This window comes from Aythya marila (genome assembly GCF_965140915.1).
Source record: "Aythya marila genome assembly, chromosome: 4".
NCBI lineage: Eukaryota > Metazoa > Chordata > Aves > Anseriformes > Anatidae > Aythya > Aythya marila.
This window is the reverse complement of record NC_139045.1, coordinates 68206275-68223257: the sequence shown is the minus strand read 5'-3', so window position 1 is coordinate 68223257 and position 16983 is coordinate 68206275. Positions and strand designations below refer to the sequence as shown.

Sequence of the window (16983 nt, the reverse complement as noted above, 5' to 3'; positions counted from 1 at the left end):
TGATGTGTTCATTTTCCAGGTCCCTTCCCTGCACTGATGGAGCGCTTTGGGAAGAAAGGGGTCACCAAAGCCAGATGGACGATGTGCACAAGCTTGTGTCATGCAATGCTAAGGGCTGCAAAATAGGTTCCAGCCAGTCACGAAAATAGCAGATTCTTGTTTGTGGTGTCTCTCAGCCTGAGTTACAAACTACTCGAACAGTGAGGGTGTGTGTAACCACACACAGACAGGCACAGGCACACACACAGCTCCTGCAGATGAAACCCAGAGCAAATCCATGTGCACTTAGGTAAGACAGTGCATGGGTTGGCTCATACCAAACAAATGCTGTACGGTACACACAGACTGTACGAGTGCACGCTTCTACCTGTAGCTGCATTAAAGGAGCTGTCAGTACAGCATCCAACTGTGTTAGAGAACATAAAGCAAGTGTACCCAGATTATTTCCTAGAGTTCAACTGAGCTCCGAAGCCACCATTCAAACTTCTAAAACACGTGGAGTGAATCCATTTGGGTCTTTTTTTATTTGTGCCCATGAACCCTACAGAGGACTACAGGGGACTACAGGACTGGCTTCAGTGAGGTCAGCATAGAGGCACAAGCGTAAGGTGGATATGAAAGATCAGCTGAATTCCTTTAAGAACCAAAGTACAAGCTCTAAAATATACATAAGCTTTTGCAGATTTGCATCTCTAAATAGCGCTTTTTTTTTTTTTTTTTTTTCTTCTCTCCCATTTCTACAAGCACGCAGCAGGAGCAGCTGAGTGCTAAAGTAACAGCTGGGCTGCAGTGATAAAGGGTAGCTGTCACTTCATGGTGAAGTTCTAAAAACTTCATATTTAGAAACAGAAGGGAGAGCCATCAGTAGCCACGCCCCACAACCTGCACTGTTTGTGGTCTGTGCACAGCCTGCACTTCGTGATTGGAGTGAGAGTATTTACATTTCTTTTCCAAAATCCATCGGTTGCCCTGTGGTGCGACATGACACGCGAGCAGAGCTCTGGAGCTGAGAATCCATACTTTGAGAAAATTCCTTCGATCACCGCTCACCGTGTACTCCCTCAAAGAAATAATTTGTCCTTGCATTCTTTCCAGATTTGGCTCACTGCAGCTACTGCATATTTCTTTCTTTCATCTTTTTCAGTTCCCTACTGTACCTGATCCCAACCAGCAGGTAGTGATTGCAGCCTCTTGGCCCTGCCTGTCCTCTGGGCTGCTGCTGGTGCATGCGCGGCATTAGTCACAGGCTTTATTTATGTGTGGTTTGCTTTCAGTTCAGAGGGTTGGTGTTTTTGTTTTTGATTTAAAGCTCAGAGTGTCTGAAGATGGACTGATGTGAATCGGAGAGCTGCTGTCAGAGCCTCAAACTGAGGTTATGTGACATGATGGTAAGTGGGATACTGGGGGTGATGAGTTTCTGGCCTGCGATATCCCTCAAACTGCACCCAGGCACGGGCTTGGAGAGAACCTGGTCCGAGAAACAAGGGGCAGCAAGGATAACGTGGGGCCCTGTGGACCTGGCTCGCCCCCAGGTATTCAGGCAGGTGGGCTCTGTACGTGATGCCCACCAGCCCAGCCTCCTGCCTGCTGCTCTTCAGTTGCCTCCTGCACTGTTTGAGGCACTGGCTTTGCAGAAGTGGTTCCACGTCTCACGTCTCTGTTTGGGATTTAGCTGGGGTTGATGGAGTGCTATGGAGCAGACGTGCCTGAAAGTCAAATCTGAAGAAAAAAAAGCAGTAATTTGGACTGAATGCCGGTCCCTTTTAACATTCATTCCTTGTCAATTGCAGCATTATGAAAGACAACATTTGTGTCTTGGCATCCTTGGGAGTTTGGCTGAAGGGACCTTGAGTGCTCCCTCCTCAAGCAGCGAGCTGCTTGGAGAGGCGAGACGCACGGTACCCTGCCTGCAGCCCCCGGGGCCACTTCTGTGACGAGGCATGAAATTATTCCTAACTGATTGAAGCGAGGCATCGACTGAAAAGCTTGAGAGGCACTGATTTACGCCATCACATCAACTCTCTTTTACCTGAGCCGTGTCTGATAATTTGGGATAGCATCTTCCTAAAAAAATCTTCCCTGATGCTGCCACTCTCAAAGCATTTTATGAAAGGCAGCGGTGTCACTTCTTTCATTTTAAAAGACAAAAGAGAAACGGAGACATAGGCAAACCAACTCTGTCACTGAGCCAGGGGAGGAGCTGGGGGTAGGACTGGGTATCCCAGTTCCTAGTATAGCATGTTGGGCTCCAAAAAAAAGATTTATTATGTGATTTTGGTTTTGAATCCCAGACGTGTCCTGGCTGAGGAGAAGGAGGCAACTGCAGGCTTTGTAAATAAAATCAGTTAGTGGTAATGCAGCCTCAATGGCATCTGTCCTGTGAGCATAAAAACCCAACATTTTCTTACCTAAGGTACATGCTTCCTGGGATCTGTGAAGTGGATCACGTCTTCTGAATTTCCAGGAAGAATCTCTAACAAATCTGTATCACTGTTCGGTCTGAAAGATGGAAGAATGAGCTCATTTGTCCTGTGGAGCCCGACAGAGCTGTTAGCTGCCATTAGTTTCTAAAACATCTATTACAAGTGGGGAACCAAGAGAGGAAAAGATGGAAAGCTAGATTGAAAAATTTGAGCATGGAAACCTCTTACCTGGATGCCTGGGCATCCAAGATCAACCACGTCATAAGCTGGGGAAATCAGATTTTCAAATGGAAAGGAAATTAAATGGAAAGGAATTAAATGGAAAGGAAATTAAATGGAAAGGAAATGTGCATACATATATGGGAGAACAGCCTTTTGCTCATCGAAGGACAGATACCTGTAACATGTTTACAGGCCTGCAGTAAGTATGCAAGCAAATTGTTAAGTTTTATTCCCAGCAGGGAAAAAATAACACCTAAAACAGGTGAAGGAAATCTAGAATCGACTGCAGGATTCTGCCCCTTACTGCTGTTAGCCATGAGAGGATCCAGGTGAGCCTGGAAGAGCATAGGTATACCCTGTATGGTTGTCCAGTGACAAAGTTGTGTGTTTCTGCAGCATGTCCAGCACTTCAGGCTGCTTAGTCAAGCTTTGCCAGTTCAGGCCCTTAATAGAGATTGGTAATTAGGTAAGTAAAATGCTGTCCAGCTGAATAAGAGGGGGATCACCATCGATCCCAAACTGCTAGTACAGTTGGGCCAGTATTACCGCCGTAGAGATAAGCGAGCTAGTGCATCAATACGTGTGTTCAAGATCAAAACAACCCAGGTGGTAAATAACCTGGACAACTGCCTGCAGCACCTAAAATTAGCAGCATAAAAACTTGGCAGGTGAACAGTCAGCAGATGCTGTCTTATCTCTCTATTTGCTTTGGAAGTTTGAGCCTGACCCAAAACATGTTGAAATCAATTTGTGTCCTCTCCTCTGTTTCGATGGGCTGTGCACCAGGCTCTAATCCGTTGTGGGCCTAATTAAATGATTTTCTTCATTGGAAGCTAATTACCCCTATGGAGGAATGAAACTGAATGCGAAATGAGCACTCTATAGGAACTGTGTCTGTAATGTATGGTTTAGAATAAAAAATTACAGGCTGGATTTTGCACTGTCTTATGTAGCCTCTTAGTCCACATCAAGCATGTACAATTTCCACTCTCTCATTGGGATAAGTATGGAAACTGAGTGAAGAGTCAGATAAAATGACTATAACAAGCTCCCCTTCTCACGACAAAAAAAAAGCTAATGCAAGCAGGAAATCATCAGCTTTCAGCATCCGAGAGAGGAGGAAGCTCTGCACAGAGATTGCAGCAAGGTCGGGTCCCAGCAAAGCGCTGGGACCGTGGGGCAGCGAGGCACTGGGCTGGTCACCCGGGGAGCCTTTGGGATCTCCAGCACGCGAGGGAATTTCGGCAGTGTTTGCTGGGACGGGCACCCTTGCTGCAGCCCTGGGCAGGAGATGGAGCTCCCGGTCTCCAGAGACCTCCTGGACCACTCTTGCCTGTGGCAGGATGGAGTTTTGCACCCATCCGGGGTGAAAATGCAAAGGATAGGACAAGGGAAAATTCAGTCCCGTCACCTTGTGTTGACAGAGTGTTTGTTCTTCTCCAGAAAATGGCAAAACAGGTAACGTGGACATGGGAAATCTGCAGCAATTAATTAGATAGTGGGAAATCAATCGTGCTAATGGGCTTGTAAGTGTTTGTAAGACCTTTGCTCCACAGCCTCAGAACACATCCACGACAGGGGTGGAGGGGAGAAGGCATGGCCTCTGAAAGACACAAACTTGCTGAAAGCAACGTTGCATGCAAAAAAATAAAAATAAGAATTTCTTCAGGTGCTGTATCTGCTTGGAGACCAGAACGCAACACGCTGCAGGACAGAGTGGTTAGGACCCAGCCATATGGTACCCACACAGCACTGCATTTGCTAAAAGTGATGTCTGCAAAATGCAAAAAAATACAAAGAGAAATCGTCATCCCACCATGGAGGACTTAGCTGACCTGATTTGTTTTCCTTCCAGCTTTCTGCAGGTCTGTTTCCTTGCCCGTGTTTGGCTCTGTGTCTCCGATCCCGTCTGTCCTGGTTTTGTTCTCCATCCCCTGCTGCCGGTGGCTTCCCGCTGCTCCCATCCCTCTCTCCCCGCATGGCACAGATCCTCTGCCTCCGCCAGGTCCAAGGTGTCGGGCTCAGGGCTGAGGACGCAGCCTCCTGCTTCGCCGGCAGTGCCAGCATTGTGTGAGTGAGCGCACCTTTTACATGCAGACAGTTCCAGGGCATTGCTTCATGGCTTCTTCTTTTTCTGACTGGTCAGGACACCAGCAGCTCTTCACCCCTTCTTCTTTGTTGTTGGTGTCTTGGTATCTACAGGTCCCTAAGGAGACCTAGGCAGGTCATCTATTCTATGTACACATAGTGAGAGAGCTTTTTTTTTGGTCTGAAGGCTGTACACTCTCAGAAAGCAGAAAAAGGTATGAGAAAAATCTTATAATTCAACCTCCCCTGTGCAGAGGGAAGTAGAAACAGAGAAATCCCCAGGTCTGCAGCTGAACTTGGGTACTTCAAGTCTAGTTCAAGTCTTTAGCTGCAAAATTCCCTTCTTTTCTTCACTGGGCCGCTGTGATGTGGGATGGATTTTCACCTTTGCCTCCTGTTTGGATGTGGAAACGGGGTCTGTATGTGTGACTGCCACTACAGCACCAGCACAGGGCATTTCATCACCCGCTCCCTTACCTGGGGAAGTTCAAGTCATGCCAAGTAACTCCGTCACCTCCCTAGTTTTGAATGAAACGATGAGGATCTCTTTAAAATGTTCTGTGTGTTGGCAGTTATCCCCGAGGGTGTGGAAATTAGTGGAAATATATACCGGGATGTAAAAAGATAGTTGCAAGAGGTGCACTGATGAGACTGAAAGCTTTAACTCACCATGAACATTTATCTGGCATCTGAAGGCACCCCTGATCTGCAGCTAGGAGGGATTGTAATTAAACTCCTAGCTCCTGTGAGCTCAGAAAGTCCCTGAAGGCAGTTACACTCTGATGGCTGAGCAACAGCACTGCTCACTTCTAAAACAGCCTCATAGACTGAGGATGAATGAACGAAGGCTCGTGAGAGCCCTACAAAAGGCAGCTTTAGTCAAGACCGAGGAGGCTGGGATCTTGCTGGAGGAGGCTGGGACCAGGAGGTGGTGGTGGCAGCAGTGGGGGAATTGGTTGTGCTGGGGGGAAAACACCCCAGGAGCTGGCAGGTTTGTGGTCCACACCGTGTCTTACTGCACAGAGGACTGTGCTGCTGTATTTCTGTCTTGACATCAGGTAGCAAAACCCTCTCTGATGACTCACTCCTCTGTTTTACAGGCTTGCCTCTGCTTCCCAAATAACGCCGCGTGCTTTACACGAGCCGGGGAGTATGCTGGCTTCATGAGGAGGAGGTAGGAAGCAATGCATTACTAATGACCTCTGCTCTCACTGTGTGTGCCTTTGACATCTCATCAAATACATTAAACTACCCAAAACGTGCACATCTGGGCTGTCTGCGGAGTGTGTTTGTTTTGTGTGTGGGTTTTTTTTTAGTGTGTTGCTTACCTGTGGAGCCTCCTATTTATTGCGTGATGGTTTTTGCCACTTAGGCACTCTGCTTAATCAGATTTGTAAATTAATTCTCTCCTGGGGTTTCTCTTTGTGTGCTCAGAAAGCATAAAAAGTGTTCATGACACGCTTCAGAACACACACTGGTTACATTAGTCATCCTCTCAGCATAATAGTTTTATGGAGAACACTTAAAATGTTGAAAAATAAAAATAAAAATCCTTTAACCCAGTTTATTTCCCCCACTTTTGATCCCTGCAGTTACGTTACATGTTAGTAAACAGCCACACAAAGGCTGTAATTGTGATTTTTTTCACTGCAGGAAATGCCTACTGTTTCTGTCTGGAAATATCTACTATTATTATTTTTTTTTTATGATTTATTCAACTGAAAGCATTTTCATCCAGGCACCTGACCTTCTCCTGGTGGCTGGGAAGCAGGTTTTAAAAAACAGCACTGCTGAAACGTCGCGTGCCTTGTGCCTGCTCCCCACCTCACCAGGTGCGGGCATGGTGCAATGCAAAAAATCTCCTTGTGGGGGGGACTTTCCAGAAATCACTGAAAAATGTGGCTGTCTTCTCTTCAAGCCAGTGGGACCCAGGGAAAATCTCTCCTCATCACACTGAGGAGGACTCTTGCACTCTAGGCAGCCTCATCCACCCCCTTGCTCAGCAATCTCTCAGGCCCTTTGTGTTTTACATAAACCATGTAGATTAATCACAGCTTTCAACTTCCTAATTATGGGAGGGACAAAGGTAGGGCCCCCCTTAGAGGATCAGAAATGCTGAAGTGGTTGGAGAAAAACAAAAAAGGCAAAGAGAAGACGTGAAACTGAACAGGGATTTTACGTGTGGTGCTCTCAGAGCTGGTGGCCCAGCTCTCACTCCTGGGTGTATTTGCCCGAAGAGGACAGCAGCACGGGGTGGACAGAGCCGTATCTCTGAGGAAGGATGCAGTAGCAGGGAACTCTTTTGTCTGACAGAGCAAGCCGTGAGCCTGAAAAGAGAAAACGTTGCCTTGAATCGCTGCCCAGAGCAATTTGCTCGGCACAGCGGGGAGGAACCTGGCTCTGACACTCCTCTCCAGCGGGACCTTGGGGCTTTCGAGATACGTTTTTCCCAAACCACTTCTCTCTCGGCCTCTCTCTCTCCCTGGATTTGTGCCTGCCTCAGAGCTGTGGGATAACCAGAGGCCCCAGCACGTCACCCAGTCTGCACCAGTAAGGGCACACGCGGTGGCAATAAATGCACGTGATGGAGCCCCAGCAAGGAGCTGGAGGGCAGCTGTGACCTCCTGTGCTTCCATGGTCCTTGGACACCGACCAGCAGAGGCTGAGCTCACCCTGCTGCTCTTCCCCTGCTCCATGGCCCACTGAAATGCACCTCCAGGGCTGGGCTGGAGGGAGCGGAGGTGCCCGCTCGCCACTGCTAGCAGCAGTTCTGTGGTTCATGGTACCAGCACCTCCAGGCTGTTCTTCTTTCCACTTCCCACATCGCCACAGCCTCTGTGTGTGTAACTCGAGCTCCTCTCTCGCTGTCTCCCTGCTAAGCCTCCTGCGCTTCCCCTTTTCCCCAGGGCACAGCCCAGTGGCAGGCAGGCAGCAGGATTCCCCCGCTCCGCCAAGCTCTGGGAACGAGTGCCTGCCACCGTTTTCGGGCAGGTGCCAAGAAACCCACGTCACTCACAGGCACAACTCACATTTGCTTCCCTAGCAGTTCCTCTGCTCACCAGCTCATCATCGGGGTCAGTGGGAGAAGGGAGGTCCATCAGGCACTGCCGGCCAGGGATTTTAGGATGCAGTCAGGAACCTGATGCAGGTGGCAGAGCACGGGCAGGACTTGGTCTGTAGACAGTGGAGCTTTCACATCCAGCTGCTCAGCTCCTGCAGGCTGACGCTGCCTGGTGAAACCAGAGGGTTTCACCCAGAGAGAGAAACCTCTGCTCAAACCCACCCTGGCGTTGGCCAGAATAAAGCCAGCCCCAGCTCCCCAGGCTGCCTCAGTTCCCATGCCTGGCGCAGGGTGTGAAGGTGGTGCCTCTGTGGCTTTCCAGCCCCTGCTTTATCAGGGAGGATGTTTGTTTCCTGCAAAGGAAAGTACAGGCGTGTGTCACGCCAGGGGAAAATAAAACAGATCTACAGAAGACCACTCTGCTGTCTTTTATGGCTCTGCGTAGAGCTTACGTGTTAGACTCTAATTTAGTCCATCACTGGTGAACAAGCAGTTGCAGGGGCAACTTCTCAGTGTTGTTCACGATGTGTTATGTCATATGGGCTTTTGTTTCCCTCTATAGAAAGCACAGCTCTGATACTGACCCTGCAAAGCTCTGGGGATGGAAAAAACACTGTGTTAGTGCTACGGGTGCTGAACACTCGTGGTGATCACCGAACTGCATGGTGCTCCTCTGGCACGGATCACTCTGAAGAAATGTTGTCCCTCCAAAGTCATACAGGTTGTCCTGTGGGAGTCAGAAATTGATGGTAGCAGGAGCTGGGTCAGCAAGACGGACTTTTGGGGTGGTGAGGGACCTCACCATCCCCTCTGAATGGTGGCCCTAGGGAATGGTTTGGAGAATCATGCACTGAAGCATCTCGACCCCACTGGGCTCCTCGCAGATCCTCCCGTTCCCACATGCAATTCCTTTATCCGTACCTACTGCAGAATCGCACAGAGTGCACGTTTCAGCCTGAGACCATCCTGCTTCCTTTTGTTTTCTCCTTACGGCATTACACACAGCAAACAGTTTTGGCCACGTGCACTTTTTTTAATTCAAGCATTTCTCGTTACAAAAAGATTTCTAGTTCTGGGTCCTTCTTTCCTTTATGGGGAATATCCATTCAGCAATTACCTTTGCCAAAGATGATGTAGTGCAAGCAGGTGTTGCAGCCTTACTTTCGGCCGTATGGAAAATACATTTCATTTCTGACAGCAGCCCTGCTGTTCCAGGGGAAGGCTACCCCATGCAGAGACAGGCTGCTTAGATCAAACTGCACTAATTGCAGAGCCGTTTGGAAATCTGTTCCACTTGCAAACAGAATGAATCCAACACTTGGTAACATTGAATTAACAAAGGTCACATTTCATAAATATTGCAAAGCCATTTTCATAGATACTGCAGCAGGCTGGTTAATGATTAGAGCAGTAAACCCCTGACGTAAAGCTGTGATGAATAAGGGACATATTTTTGCAGCTTCCATTATTATTGCTTTAGGAATCTTAACCAAAGCTAGCAGAAATGATGAGGGTCCAACATCTCTCTAATATCAGTTTCTGGTATTTCCAGTGGCTTCTAGATTAATCACAGCAACTAGAAAATTTAAGAGATTTTAGAGTGTCAGTCAGATTCTTGATGGGAAAATAAGCGTCTTGGTTTCAATCCAGTTTTATTGGATTCTGCAATTAAAAAAAAATAATAATAAAAAAAACAAGGCCTCAATAATTGGTGGGAATTGGCAGCACGCAGGCTACGCCGAGATGCAATTCCCCCTCCTGCTGCAGCTGCTGGGGCTGCCAGGTCAGAGCAGAAAATGTGAGTAAAGCTCCGGTTGTGCTCTGAGCATGGACCCCAGAACTGGCTGCAGCCCCATTTCTTGGAGGGAGAGGTGCCCAGGCTACCTGAGCTGCAGTCCTGCTGTGCTCCATGGGATTCGCTCTGTAGCAAGGCAGAACTTTACTTATTACATGCAAGAGAAGGTGATGGGATGAGCCATGGGTGAGCTCAGATTACTCAGAGGTGTAAAACCTGGAATTTCGGGCCCACGTCTAAACAGCAAGGGTAGAACTGGAGAATGTGATTTTCCAGCGTTTAATTAGGCATGATTTATATCCAAAAGCTGCACACGCAGAGGCAATCAGTATGTCTCAGTGGGTTTTATCTACAGTGAGCCATTCGCGTCTGGATGTGATGGGCGAGGAAATCCCGGTGCGAAGCTGTGGGACAACTGCCACGCAGCAGTGCTGGGGGCCTGGGGAGCAGCACCATTCCTGCGGGATTTTTGTGTTCCCATCAGCCAGAAGAAATCCACAGGGGCTGGAAAGTGGCTGGTGTCACTCTGCAATGTATTAACGAGGAAAAAAATGAAATGCAAAGCCTGTTTGGGAACCCACAGCCATATCCAGACACTGAGGTGGAACCGACAAGTTGCCATTTGAGAAAGCTGTTGAAGAGACAAAATGTGAATAGTTTGTGCAGAGACACTTGCCATTGGGACATTTCAGTTGTTAATTTTTGATTTTTAGATGCTTGTGACTTGAAGCCATTCAGAAACGAAACCTAACTTGTAATTCCTTGAAAATCTGGTGCAATTTGAGGGGGAAAAATAAAAATAATGTGCATACAAAACCAAACCCCACCAACCTCCCTGCAAGTAGCAGCTCAGCTCCACATAAAACAACCCCAGCTACAGAACCCAGCCCAAGCCAGCGTCAGAGCCAGGGTCACACGAAACCTAGAAGGCTTTTCCCACAGCTGGACACTGGGGAAGCCCAGCAGGAAGAGGTCTGCAGGGTCGCTGCTCCCCGGAGGGCTCACCTGCCCGCAGTCAGCACTTTCTCCAGCCCTGCCTCCATCCCAGCTGGAGCGGGCTGCAAAATAACTGGAAGTTTCTTGTCGCAGCACACGCATGGCACAACCAGTTCTTCCTCTGACAAACGAGTGAAAGGAAAAAAAAAAAGTAAATAGATCACACTGTCACTTAAAAATAGCTCCAGTGGAAATAGAGCGGGGAGGGCTCTGGGGCTGATTAGGGAGTGTTATCGGCATACCTGGTGCTGGATAAAACCTGATCCTGCTGCAGGTGTTCTTGCTCAAAAGGACGGATTGTGGTGCTGCAACAAGTGCCTAAGAAACTGTAGAAGTTTTCTGATAGTGCAGGAGATTGAGACAAGGGTTTTCTGCCCCTTGCCTGCAATGGAGCTTTAGATAAGCTACGTGTGGTCTGATCCAACAAAGTGATATTCTTGGAGCTTGTCAAGACAGGAGACAGCAAAAGAGGATGCAGACACTATTCCCCTCCCATACCAGTTACCTCTTTGTGCTAAATGCAAACTGGCTTATTCTGCTGCCAAAGCGGGGTGAGCAACCTCATGCAAGAGTGATCCCATCACGGAAGCCTGAAGTGAAAGTATTCATAAAGGCAAAATCCCCCTGTAAAGCTCAGCCTAGATACAGGGACTTCCATACGTGATGTCTGTGCCTTGTATCCGTACTCTGAAGTGGTGTATTTTCATCACAGGCTTTACCATGTGATTTTGGGAAGTTGGTCCATTGAGCTTTCTTTGCAGGGTCATCATTGTCTTTAAGAACAGCGTGCATCTGCAACACTTTCCCAACAGCAGAGCTCCAACTGCTTGACTCAAGTTTAGGGTCACTGCAATTTTTCGCATTCTTTCTGGTCTTCAGCCTCCCAGTTCTGCTTATACAATGAATTCAGGTGTTCAAATGAATTTATTTTATTAAGCAGTATGTACAGCGTCATTTAATTTGCAACTTTTGTTTCAATCCATTTGCATTGTTCCAATTATTTCACCCCAAAGGGGAAAGAACATTCACTAGCTGAAGAAAATGAGCAATGAACCAAGAACACTGATTCATTTAAAAGACTCTTGGATGTATTTCAAGACAAAAGAAGAAATGGACGGAAAGAGAGCAAGATCAACTCCCGAACTCCTCTGTGATGGTATCACCTGTTAGTTTATTGCAGTCCTCTCAAGACCTACCTGGACCCATCACTCATCTAAAGCTTCATAGCTGGAGATGCTGCTGAAATCCAGAGGCTTGAAGCACTGACAGTACTAAAGGAAAACAAGTACAAGTTTTTTTTACATTAAAAGTAAAGCAACAGCAAATGTAGCTTTGCTAGGTCAAGTGTCATTCTCATGACCCTAAGATTAAAGATCTTTCCTGTTTTTATGTAGTATATCCTGACTGCCTTTTACATGTGGCTGCATTAGCAAAGCACATCCCAATGAAAATATGTAGCAAAAAAGTACCCGAAGAGACAAATCAGGGAACGTGGTGAAATTCTCCAAAGCAGGGTAAGTCCCCAGCTACCCTTGCAGCCACAACCCTGTATGTCCTGTGCACACCATGTGCCATGTGTGTGCTCAGGAGGGCAAAGTCTCTTTGCAGAGCCCACACCTGCATGGGGCCACCTTGCACCTCTCCTTTCCCTTCCCTTCGTCCACCCCAGGATCTGACCCATGCAGATTTCCCACTGCTCCTGATTTCCTGGGCTTTCTTCACAACATTCCTCAGGCAATTCCCAGATATCCTGGGGGAGCTGCACTTCAGAGATCTCCCTGCCTCAGCAATATTCATTTCCCGGTGGGATCCCAGTGGGATCAGCCATTGCTGAGGGCACTGACAGATCCACCATGGCCCTGGATTTCATGCTGTCCTGCTCCTCGGGCCAAGCTAACACCAAGGGGTTATTTAGGACTTTCTTTCCTCAAGCAATAGGTTATTCAGACCGAGGGGACAGACAGCAGGTGACACCTAAAGCCTTTCGCTCCCAGCTCCAGGCACTGCCTGGACAGGAAAGCAGCTGCCCAGCTCACCTGCTTAACCGTGAACAGCAAAGGCTGGAGACCAAAGCTATCAGGAAGAAAAATAAGTAACAACGCAGGGGATGTAACACTGAGATGGTAAGAAGGCAGCGATGCTTGGAAAAAATAAAATTGAAATGCATCCCACCAGAGAGCTGTACTGGGGCAGGACCACAAGGGGTGCTTTCCTGCTGCCTGGCTGCTTTCTTCAGCATCTCTTTCAGAGTCAGCTTTTTGGCTTTACTGCTTGAAGAAGTGGAGGACTCTGCCCTGACGTGCACCTTCTGCACTTCCAGGGTCTGCAACTTTCCCTTAAAAAAGCCTGCCAAACTTCGAGCAGCTTGCTGTTCAAGCTCAGCCCTTCCCCAAGGAACCCATGGAGCGAGGCCAGCGGCACATCCTCCTGGACGCAGGCAACGTCCGTGCTGCTAAATACTTCCAATTCCTCCTCAGATTTCTAGTCAGGACTCAAAGAAGCTCTGGAGACCTGACACAGAGGTTGCTCAGTGTGACGTTTGTCCCGGGGGTCTCTTCAGACCAGCAGTGGGTGAAGTGAAATCCTCAGCCCAGGCCTCACCTCCAGGCCCAGGCCGCATCCCTACCAGCCTCAGCAGCCTGAGTGTGAGGACCTGGGGCTCTGCCTGCTTTGGAGACCTATCCTTTTGTTTGGTGTTTTCTTAAAACATCAGTAGGTGTTGATTTCTTTTTACCCTCCATTTTGGGTGAAGTCTGCATGCCCGTTCTCTCCTGTGTTGGCAGGCAAGTGGGTTAGCAGTGAAAAGCGGCGTGTTTTGGACTTTTCCCTTCTTAGTAGCTCCTAGGCACTGTGCTATGGTAACTACACAACCCTGCCCACATCTTGCAGGTCTGATAAGTATTTCTCTTGTATCAGGTTCAGATACTAAGGGCAGATTTTGAAGAGCTCAGCACCAGTATATCCTACTGAGAACAAAAGGCCTTGCTGAAAAGTGAAGCCAAAAGCCATCTGCCCATGAACCAAGTGGTTCGGCGCTAGCTGGGATCAGAGCAGCAGCCCCCATCCTGCTCTTCCTGCATTTGGGGTCAGAGATGGAGATCGGCCTTTCTTTGGAAGGAACGGGTCCTGTTCTTAGCTGGACCTGAGCACATAACAACCAGGACAACTTCAGGAATTTATTTTCTTCTCCTTGCCTCTCTCCCCTTTGGTTTGTTCCCAGGCTTTTTGGTGCTGCTCTCATTGCCCCCTCAGACTGATGTGCTGCTGCTGTACAGAGAGGAGCTCATCTGCAAGGAGGTCAGGCCAAAAGAAAGAAACTAGCATCTGAGGACCATATTTTAGGAATTACTGAAATAGATTCCAGTATCACTTATTTTTTTACAACATGAAATCATTTGTTTATGGCAAAACCAGAAGAAAACCCTGAAGTGCTGAATTTCCCCTTTCTATCACCACAGTCCTTAAGAAGAAGGTGACATTCACCATCAGCTTCTGGGGACACTGACACCCAGGCAGTTTCTCCTCTTGCCCCAGAGCTTGCCCTGGGATGCTGCTGGTCTTTGCTCATTACCGCTGCTGTTATCGCTCCCCAGGGTTATGGGAAGACAGAACAACTTGAGAGTTTTCAAATCGAGGTTTCAGGAAGAAATAAGAGACACATGCATCTCTGCAGCCTGGTGGGGGAAAGAATGAAAATTAAATTGCTCTGGTGACATGCAGTTGCTGGCTATTAATTCCTTTGAGGATTTTGTATGGCTTCCAAAGCAAATACAAGATTAGCTGTTGGAGTGGTGGAGTAGTGTGGGATACGCATCTTGGGGTTCTTGCAACACAGATGTTATTTATTTAGGCAATGCTGAGCAAACCTACTTACAGATGTAATTTTGTGATCACAGGCTAACTGTAAAGTCCAGCTGCCCAGCATCCCCCGTGATAACGTGAGGAAGCCGTGACCCCGGTGAGGTGCTGAGGGTGGGAAAAGCCCCTGCTCCCGGCCAGGGATGGATGTCCCAGCCCTGCCCAAGCAGGTGCTGGCTGGTCTCTCCAAGGAGGATATTACTGGCATGCCAGTGACTCAACCATTTTTTTTATCGATGTGCAGAGGTGAGTGGAGCAAAAACCAACCCAAGTGCAAGTGGAAAGCATCTCCCAGTTGCCTGACACATTTGTGGTGACACTCCCAGCTGGAGGGGCTGCCCATCCCAGCTGCTGGTGATGGTGCTCAGAGGAAATGCCGCCCGTCTGAGAATGCCGCTATTTTGTAAAAGCATTTTCAGGACCTTCCAGTGCCAGATATCCAGACGTGCTAATGCAAAATGCATTAGCCCGAGCAGCAGGAGCTCCGGGGCTGCTGGCGCCATTGAGTTCCACTCGTTTCATCTTTATTATAAATACTGCATTGTCATCTCCTTTTCTTCTCTCATCCTCTCTTCAGAAAAGAATTATAAGGCTCTAGTTGACTGGTCCCTTTGACTTAGTACAGTTGTTAAACCATAGGCAGTAAATATCTTGTTCAATTGTTTAAGGCGGGTGTATTTATTTCATTGGAGCAACTGAACAAAATCTGTAAGAGCTAAACCCCCCCCTTTCTCAGCAGTTCCACGTCTCCACCTCTGAGCTGAACACAAAAAGTCCTCTTAAACCTGCTCCATGAAATCAGCCCACTGTCAGGCTCGCTCCTGCTCCGAGTTCAGCTTTTGGGCGTTCAAGACGTATTCCAGTGTAGCAGACTCCCTTGGAAGTAGCAGCTGAGCAGTGCACAAGTGCCTACCCCATCACACCAGGCTGGCTGCGGCAGAAATTTGCATCTCAAGTCCTGTATGAGAAGCACATGGAGCCCACCAGTAGGTGTTGCCAAACTCTGATTTGTGTCAGCCACATCACTGCTCTTCTGAGGTTAAAAAAAATCTCATTTCTGGCCATCAGAGAACATGGAATAAAAATATGTCCTCCTAGGAGATTGCTTAGGAGAGTTTAAAGGGGGTGCTGAGCTTCCTGATGGACATGTGGACAGCTGTCTGCTGTTGCATGTGGCTGTGCTGCATCTCTGAGCACTGTATTTAACCTTCATGCCACCCTGTAATCCTTGTAACTGGTTTGGTTTTCATATACTGCTGCAGCAGGGAACTCCAGATTTATTTATATTTTCATTAACTAGAATGCCTTAGTCCACCTGTGCACACATAGTCATCATCTGTATAGGACTGAGAATGGAGTCATAGAATGGCTCGGGCTGGAAGGGACCTTAAAGCTCATCTAGTTCCAGCCCCCTGCCGTGGGACTTCATGGGTTTGACCCAGTGCAGTTTGAGATGAAAACACAGAGAAAAGGAGAAATGAGGAAGGACTACGATTTGAAGATTCTGGCAAGGAGGAAAAGCTGTCACCGGTTTTAATGCCTAGCATTGCTTACTTGCTTTGAATTTAATAGCACCGTTTTCATTGATCTGAGTGGCAGCAGGACTACGGTGTATTTAAAAGGAGAAAAAAAAGGGCATTTGACCCAACAAACCTGTTCTAGCTTCACATCTCCTTCCCTGCTTTCATATCTATTCCCAACATCTGGCTCAGCACAGCCACCACATGCTATCTCCATGCTCCCCGTTCCCCTTCAGCAGCCCTGTCTGGCAACCTGCTTTATGCAATATGATACAACTTCTTCCCCAGAGGGCCAGAAACGCATGGACCCAGTGATCAGGGAAGGCCACTGATTCCTCTCAGCAAGGGCACTTGGCTGGGCTCACAGTGTCCATGGCTGTTTTCATCCAAGAGTGAGCTGATAAGGCGATTTCCTTCCAAGTGGAAAAGCATAAATTACATTTATATGCAGATAATTTCCTACTTGCTGGGTTTAGCACAACAGGATGAATTTCTGTCCTGTTTCTCCAGCAGTCTCTGACCACATGAAACATTCACCATTGTCAGGGTGAGAGATGTTTTGCCAGAAGCTGGAGACGTGCAGCTGGCTGGGCAGAGGTGGAAGGACACGACCAGGCCCATTTACTCCGCTTGTTCTGGGAGGTGGAAATATGGACCACAGCACCTAGATGTTCATTACAGCTGCTTACGCCTTTGCTCATCATTTTACATGCTCATCATACATACGCTTCAATCAAAAATTACAATTAAAAAAACCTTTATGGTGCAGCTAACACCCTCTGAGCCAACTTCAGGACCTCATGGGTTTGCATGGTACAGGGAAGCAGGACTGCACTCAGCTAAGGAGCCCAGGAACTTGAACTGCATGTGTTACAGAGAAAGGATTTACTGAAAAAGCCAGTGGAATATTCTCAAACTCTTCATGGCCATGAGGGAGGGGATACTAAACTTCCTTCCTACAGCACTTCATGTTCAGCTGGAAACCTACCCCATTCCTCTCTGCAGGGGTTTCCAGGAGAT

The 16983-nt window shown here is 47.9% G+C and overlaps 1 long non-coding RNA gene across 1 annotated transcript; it reads left to right on the top strand.

Moving 5' to 3' along the window:
* The first annotated feature begins 1024 nt into the window (after nucleotides 1–1024).
* On the top strand, nucleotides 1025–5986 carry LOC309877433. Its single transcript, XR_014317359.1, has 4 exons — nucleotides 1025–1174; nucleotides 1310–1388; nucleotides 4501–4715; nucleotides 5834–5986. It is a non-coding gene; the product is annotated as an uncharacterized lncRNA (long non-coding RNA).
* Nucleotides 5987–16983: the final 10997 nt, after the last annotated feature.